Genomic DNA, 8,939 nt, shown 5'->3' on the forward strand with positions numbered 1-8,939 from the left:
TCTGAAACTTCTGCTACATTTTTATATACATGAAACAAACTGTGAAGGAAAGAAAAGCAAGTATGAACTAAGTATGTTTCTTATTTTAGCCTCCAAGGGCGGGGGGGGGGGGGGGGGAAACAGTTTTACTTTAGGCAGAATGATTTTCTTAGACCACTGGGTCATTTTCACTAATTTTTATCTTTAGATTGCGAAAGGTGCACTTATGTAATCTAATTTATTGCTCAAAGGTAAATGTGTAACCTCAATACAATCTATTTTTAAGATAATATATAAACCAGAAAAGTGTCACAACCTTTCCTCAACAGCAAGTTTCACCATACAGATAATTTAAGCTGGATTTCTGATACATGAAAGCATGCTTAAAATTTTATCTCTAATTTGGGGCCAAGACTTTAGGGCTGTGAGAAATGTATTTTAATTACTCTTGGATCATACATTTTTAGAGTATTGTTTGATAGAACTGTTTATCTTGCTTAATGTACAAAAGCTATCTTTCAGGTTTCTAGATGAAATTGAAAATGTTATTAGTACTTGAAACAATATGGAATCTGTCTCTAAAATAAAAATTAGAGATAATTGAATAACTAAGAAAATTATATTAAATAATTTTAATCAGTATTAGAAATTCATCAGTAAAAATAATTTCAGATAAATCCGGAATGTATATTCTGGGCTTCTCAAGTGATGCTAGTGGTAAAACACCCACCTGCCAATTCAGGAGACATAAGAGACATGGGTTCAATCCCTGGGTTGGGAAGATCACTGAAGGAGGGCATGGCAAATCACTCCAGTATTCTTGCCTGGAGAATCCCCATGGATAGAGGAGCCTGGCAGTCCATGGGGTCATGAAGAGTCAGACATGACTGAAGTGACTTAGTATGCACACATTTTGAAATGCAAAGAAAAAAATTGAATTAATACTAGTAAACACACTGTGCTCAGGGAGAGAGTTCTCACAAAAATATTTGAAAATAAAGATTGGATACAAAAAGGCAAAAAAGTCATGGATATCATTCACAAGTACTCAGAGAGAGGAAACATTTCTCTGGTGCCTCATCAGTGGAGACCCAAAGAAGCAGCAGAAATATAAAGAAAGTAGAGAAAAGAGGAAAGATTTAGCCTTTAAAAATACAAAGTTGTGGTACCCCATGGAAACTTCATTAAGAATAGTCAGATTTTAATGCTTAAAGTTCTCTCAGAATATAAATTATTTCTTTTCTCAATTTCATACACAGTACCTAAAAGCTCAGGACTTTCTGGAATTCTTATTAAGATATTTCAGCAATAATTGCTGACTTCCAACTACAATGACTCTGAAATGTGCTATAGTGTTTTGATTTTTTTTAAGCTCCCTATGTTTCAGTGTTTGAGCTCAACTGTCCCAATATTTATTCTTTCCAATGTGTATTGGTAAATTTACAAATTTACTATTACACAAATAAGGGCTTCCCTGGCGGTTCAGTTGGGAAAGAATCTGCCTGCAATGCAGGAGACCACCTACAATGCAAGAGACTCTGGTTTGATCCCTGGGTCGGGAAGATCTCTTGGAAAAGGAAATGACAACCCACTCCAGTATTCTTGCCTGGGAAACCCAATGGACAGAGGAGCCTGGTAGGCTATAGTCCACGGGGGTCGCAAGAGGCGAACACAACTTAATGACTAAACCACCACCATGACACACATGGTTGATCATTCCTGTCAAAAATTCAAAGTTTGCTTGGTGACAGGGGAGGGAGGCAGTACTAATTCTCGTAAAGGGAAAATCTCCTCTTTATAGGGAAATTGGATCAATTGATGGATAGGTAGATGGATGGATGAATATGTGCATACATACATAAATATATGTATAAACAATAAGAAAGAGGCAGTAAAAAGGGAGACAAGAACAAATGCATGGACCCCAAGAATAATGACGTATTGTCTAACACATGGTTCACATTCAGAGCCACAGAACTCTCAAACCAAAAGCAGTCCTTTGGTTACCAAGCAAGGCTGTCTTCCAAGGAAAGGTGATAGGACAAATTATGACAGGTGGAGAGAGCCATAGGCAGGTTTGATCTCTATAGCAATTCACTCCAGCGAGATCTTTGCAATGAGTAGATATTTACCAGAATGCTAGTGGTGAAGTACTGGGCCACATGTAGTTAAAATCTCAGTACTGAAACTTACTTGGTCCAAGTCAGCACCCTGTATTTCTCAAACTTTGTGCCAGAGCATATCAGAATCACTTGGAATGTTTATTAAAACAGAGATTGAGACTTGCCCTCGGCTTACTGAGGCTAGCAGTGATGATGGTGTAGTAGACAACAGAAATAGACCAACAGAAATGGACCAACAGAAATGGACATTCATCTCACAGCTCCCAGGTGACTCTTATGCACACTTACGAAGAACAAGATCTTTGTAGATCTAGAACAAGAGTCAGCAAACTTTTTCTGTAAAGGACCAGATAATATTTTATCCTTTGTAAGGTAAGTAATATCAAGGATATTATCTAGGTACCTATATAACAAGAAAAAGCACATTTCTACACATTTTCAAATGGACAAAATTCAAAATGTAGTGTTCATGATGATAATATTTTTTGTAATACAATCCTAATGAGAAGAATTTGGAGGATTATATTTTGCTAAATTATGGTTCAAAGTTGATTTTCTCAGTCATCAAATCAATTACAAATGTGTTCATCTGGAAAAACCCTTATAGGCGCTACAAAAACAAGTGGCAGCACAAATTTGGCCTGAAAATTGAGGTTTTCCAATCCCTGTTCTAGAAACACTGGCCCAGAGACTTTAGCCTGGGGGCTTTCCTAGTGTCTCAGTTGGTAAAGAATCCACCTGCAATGCAGGGAGACTGCTTGCAGCACAGGAGACCCGGGTTTGATTCCTGGGTCTGGAAGTTCCCCTGGAGATGTAAATGGCAACCCACTCCAGTATTCTTGCCTGGAGAATCCCATGGACAGAGGATCCTGGTGGGCCACAGTCCATGGAGTTGCAAGAGTTGAACACAACTTAGCAGCTAAACCACAACCACAACCAGAGACTTTAACCTAGACAGTATTTCTCAAAATCAGCAACTTATGATAACTGAAGTAAAAAAAAATACCTTATTAACTGATATCATTCAATAAGTTAATGATGAAATAAAGTTACAAACAAAACCAAAATAATAATCCATAAAAGTGCTAGAACACAGTAGAAGTGATTTTTTCCCCCACATTTCTGGATAGGGAAAACTTTCTCAACAAATGGAAGATAAAACTATACAAAACAATCTAATTATAAAAATGCATCCCATTTGAATAGGAAAAATGTTATATATAGTATGTACAGTATGTGTTCATGTATGTATTTATGCTATGTATATATGTGTGGGTATGTGTTTATATAAAGTCTATACAATTACATCAAAACATTGAATAATTTCTTTGGTTATAAAATTATTGGTGATTTTTGTTTTCCCCCTTTTTATTATTTTTTCCTAAATAGACAACCAAAATGTAGATTGTCTTTAATAAAAAAAAAACTGTTGTAAAAATATAATCACAAAGATTTCACTATAGCTGAACTTTTATCTTTTCCATCTCCTTGTATCTTTTCCATCTCAGTAAATAACATCTCCTTTCTTGTAGTTTTTAGGCTAAAAGCCTTGGAATTGTTCTTGATTCTCATTTTTCTCACATATAACCTCCAGTCAGTCAAGGAGATTGTGATAGATAAGCCTTGAAAACATGTGTAAAATCTATGATTTATTATCACTTCTATTGCTAACAACTTAGTCCAAGCCACTATCATCTCTCAGATTACTTCAGCAGACTCCTAATAGAGCTCCCTGCTCTTACCTTTCTTTTTATACCCTCTATTTTTCATACAACTGGCAGGATGATTCCTGAAAAATATGTCAGATCATGTAATTTCCCTGCTCTCAATGTCCATCTCACACTCACTGAAGCACAAAAGTCTTTACCAAGACCTTACCGCACTGATTGTCTCTCTTCTCTTCCCATCGCTCATATCGATCCCACTACACTATCACTTCAATATTCTCAGAAATGTCAATCACATTGCCATCTCAATTCCTCTGTTCCTGCTTTGTCCCTTTGTCTGGAACTGTCTTTACCTAGATACATTCATGGTCCATTCTACCCACTCAATCAGTTCTCAGTTAAAATACCATCAAATAAAAAGACATTTCCTCACCTTTCTCTATAAAACTTCAAACCCTACTCCCTTCTAGAACTGTTTGTTCCTCTTACTTACAAGACCTTATTTTTCTTCAAGTGAAGTGAAGTGAAGTTGCTCAGTCGTGTCCGACTCTGATGCTGGGATGGATTGGGGGCAGGAGGAGAAGGGGACGACAGAGGATGAGATGGTTGGCATCACTGACTCAATGGACTTGAGTCTGAGTGAACTCCGGGAGTTGGTGATGGACAGGGAGGCCTGGTGTTCTGTGATTCATGGGGTCGCAGAGTCGGACACGACTGAATGACTGAACTGAACTGCATGTAAGTTTCCATGTTACTCTTTCCATACATCTCACCCTCTCCTCCTCTCTCCTATGTCCGTAAATCTATTATCTATGTCTGTTTCTCCATTGCTCTCCTGTAAATGAATTATTCAGTACCATTTTCTAGATTCCATATATATGTGTTAGAATACTGTATCTTTCTCTTTCTGACTCACTTCACTCTGTATAATAGGTTCTAGGTTCATACACCTCATTGGAACTGACTCATATGTGTTCATTTTTATGGCTGAGTAATATTCCATTGTGTATATATACCACACCTTCTTTATCCATTCATTTGTCGATGAAAATCTAGGTTGCTTCCATGTTCTAGTTATTGTAAACAGTGCTACAATGAACAATGGGATACATGTGTCTCTTTCAATTTTGGTTTCTTTAGGGTATATGCCTAGGAGTGGGATTGCTGGGCACTATGGTGGCTTTATTCCTTGTTTTTTAAGGAATCTCCATACCATTTTCATAGTGGCTGTATCAATTTACATTCCCACCAATAGTGCAAGAGGGTTCCCTTTCCTCCACACCCTTTCCAGCAGTTATTGTTTGTAGACTTTTTGATGAAGGCCATTCTGACTGGTGTGAGGTGATATCTCATTGAAGTTCGTGACACTGTACAGGAGACAGGTATCAAGACCATCCCCATGGGAAAGAAATGCAAAAAATCAAAATGGCTGTTTGGGGAGGCCTTACAAACAGTTGTGAAAAGAAGAGAAGTGAAAAGCAAAGGAGATAAGGAAAGATATAAGCATCTAAATGCAGAGTTCCAGAGAATACCAAGAAGAGATAAGAAAGCCTTCTTCAGTGATCAATACAAAGAAATAGAGGAAAAGAACAGAATGGGGAAGACTAGAGATCTCTTCAAGAAAAATACAGACACCAAGGGAACATTTCATGCAAAGATGGGCTCGATAAAGGACAGAAATGGTATAGACCTAACAGAAGCAGAAGATATTAAGAAGAGATAGTAAGAATACACAGAAGAACTGTACAAAAAAAATCTTCATGACCCAGATAATCATGATGATGTGATCACTAATCTAGAGCCAGACATCTTGGAATGTGAAGTCAAATGGGCCTTAAAAATCATCACTACAAACAAAGCTAGTGGAGGTGATGGCATTCCAGTTGAGCTGTTTCAAATCCTGAAAGATGATGCTGTGAAAGTGCTGCACTCAATATGCCAGCAAATTTGGAAATTCAGCAGTGGCCACAGGACTGGAAAAGGTCAGTTTTCATTCCAATCCCAAAGAAAGGCAATGACAAAGATGCTCAAACTACCGCACAATTGCACTCATCTCACACGCTAGTAAAGTAATGCTCAAAATTCTCCAGGCCAGGCTTCAGCAATACGTGAGCCATGAACTTCCTGATGTTCAAGCTGGTTTTAGAAAAGGCAGAGGAACCAGAGATCAAATTGCCAACATCTGCTGGATCATGGACAAAGCAAGAGAGTTCCAGAAAATCATCTATTTCTGCTTTATTGACTATGTCAAAGCCTTTGGCTGTGTGGATCACAATAAACTGTGGAAAATTCTGAAAGAGATGGGAATACCAGACCATCTGACCAGCCTCTTGAGAAATCTGTATGCAGGTCAGGAAGCAACAGTTAGAACTGGACATGGAACAACAGACTGGTTCCAAATAAGAAAAGGAGTACATCAAGGCTGTATATTGTCACCCTGCTTATTTAACTTCTATGCAGAGTACATCATGAGAAATGCTGGACTGGAAGAAACACAAGCTGGAATCAAGACTGCCAGGAGAAATATCAATAACCTCAGATATGCAGATGACTCCACCCTTATGGCAGAAAATGAAGAGGAACTAAAAAGCCTCTGGATGAAAGTGAAAGAGGAGAGTGAAAAAGTTGGCTTAAAGCTCAACACTCAGAAAACGAAGATCATGGCATCCGGTCCCATCACTTCATGGGAAATAGATGGGGAAACAGTAGAAACAGTGTCAGAATTTATTTTTTGGGGCTCCAGAATCACTGCAGATGGTGACTGCAGCCATGAAATTAAAAGACGCTTACTCCTTGGAAGAAAAATTATGACCAACCTAGATAGCATATTCAAAAGCAGAGACATTACTTTGCCAACTAAGGTCTTAGTCAAGGCTATGGTTTTTCTAGTAGTCATGTATGGATGTGAGAGTTGGACTGTGAAGAAGGCTGAGAGCTGAAGAATTTATGCTTTTGAACTGTGGTGTTGGAGAAGACTCTTGAGAGTCCCTTGGACTGCAAGGAGATCCAACCAGTCCATTCTGAAGGAGATCAGCCCTGGGATTTCTTTGGAAGGAATGATGCTGAAGCTGAAACTCCAGTCCTTAGGCCACCTCATGAGAAGAGTTGACTCTTTGGAAAAAACTCTGATGCTGGGAGGGATTGGGGGCAGGAGGAGAAGGGGACAACAGAGGATGAGATGGCTGGATGGCATCACTGAGTCGATGGACTTGAGTCTGAGTGAACTCCGGGAGTTGGTGATGGACAGGGAGGCCTGGCGTGCTGAGATTCATGAGGTCGCAAAGAGTCAGACACGACTGAGCGACTGAACTGAACTGACCTGAACTATATAATGAGCAATGCTGAGGATCTTTTCATGTGTTTGTTTGCCATCTGTATATCTTCTTTGGAGAAATGTCTGTTTAAGTCTTTTCCCCACTTTTCGATTGGGTTGTTTTTCTGGTATTGAGTTGTATGTGCTGCTTGTATATTTTGGAAATTAATCCTTTGTCAGTTGTTTCATTTAGTATTATTTTCTCCCATTCTAAAGGTTGTTTTTTCACCTTGCTTATAGTTTCCTTTGCTGTTCAAAAGCTTTTTAGTTTAATCAGGTCCAACTTTTTCACTTTTGTTTTTGTTTCTGTTACTCTATGAGGAGGGGGGTCATAGAGGATCTTGCTTTGATTTATAAAACAACATAATTCTTAATGCACATGTGCCTAACAGATCATAAAATATGAAAGAAAAAACTAATAGAACTGCAGGGAGAAATTCATATGAATTCCACTGTTATATGACGTGACTGCCTTTTATTAGAAATGGACAAAACGAGTGGGAGGAACTTCAGTAAGACATAGTTGAACTCAATAGCACCATTAAACAACTATATGTTATTGACAGCTATAGATTACTTCATCCAACAACAGCAAATTATATGTTATTTCAGGCTCACATGAATCATTCATCAAGATAGAAAACATCCTGGGTTATAAAACATACCATAAGAAATTTAAAAGAACAGAGCACTTATAATGTCTGCTCACATACCATAATAAAAATTTCAAGAGAATTTTTTAAAAATATTTGGAACTAAATGAAAGTGAAAACAACTTACAAAAATTTGTAGAATGCAGCAGAAGAAATGCTTAGAGGGAATCTTATAGAACTGAATTCATGAATTCAGTTCAGTTCAGTTCATTCACTCAGTCGTGTCCAACCCTTTGAGACCCCATGGACTGCAGCACGCCAAGACTCCCTGTCCATCACCAACTCACAGAGTTTACCCAAACTCATGTCCATTGAGTCAGTGATACCATCCAACCATCTCATCCTCTGTTGTTCCCTTCTCCTCTCACCTTCAATCTTTCCCAGAATCAGGGTCTTATCAAATGAGTCAGCTCTTCACTTCAGGTGGCCAAAGAACTGGAGTTTCAGCTTCAACATTAGTCCTTATAATGAACACTCAGGACTGATCTCCTTTAGGATGGACTGGTTTGATCTCCTTGTAGTTGAGGATTTCAAATTAAAAACATTCATTTACATTAGAACCCCAAAGATGAAAAGTCTAGCAAAATATGTACAGCAGCTATATAAGGAAAACTATAAAACTGATGAAAGAAATTAAAGAACCAAGTAAATGGTGAGACATTCCATGTTCATGAATAGGAAAATTCAGTATTGTCAAGATGTCACTTCTTCCCAATTTGATTTATAGATTAAAAAAAATCCCAACCAAAACCCTAGTAAGTTATTTTGTGGATATTGAAAAACCAATCTAACATATATAAGGAGAAGTGAAGGACCCAGAATAACCAATTAAGTATTAAAAGATAAGAACAAACTAGAGGACTGACACTGCCCAACTTCAAGACTTACTATAAAGCTATAGTTATTAAGAGAGTGGGATATTGGTGAAATAATGAATAAATAGATCAATGAAACAAAACAGAGAGCCTGTTGAGGTCCTTTAATGGACCGGAACCTGGTAGTCCAGAGTCAACTATAAGAAAGTAAAGGAAAGAAAGAGGCTGACATTCCTTGGTTTACACAGAAAGCCAATAAAGCCCCATGCATGGGGCTTGCTCTGTTCACCAAGGCCTCAGGTGCCCTCTCGATGGGGTGAAGGCACAGAGCACCTTCTCGAGAGGGTCTTAGAAGCCCGGGCAGGAAAGTGAACTCAGAGAGCCTCTGC

This window comes from Oryx dammah, unplaced genomic scaffold (assembly GCF_014754425.2).
Source record: "Oryx dammah isolate SB20612 unplaced genomic scaffold, SCBI_Odam_1.1 HiC_scaffold_23, whole genome shotgun sequence".
Classification (NCBI taxonomy): Eukaryota; Metazoa; Chordata; class Mammalia; order Artiodactyla; family Bovidae; genus Oryx; species Oryx dammah.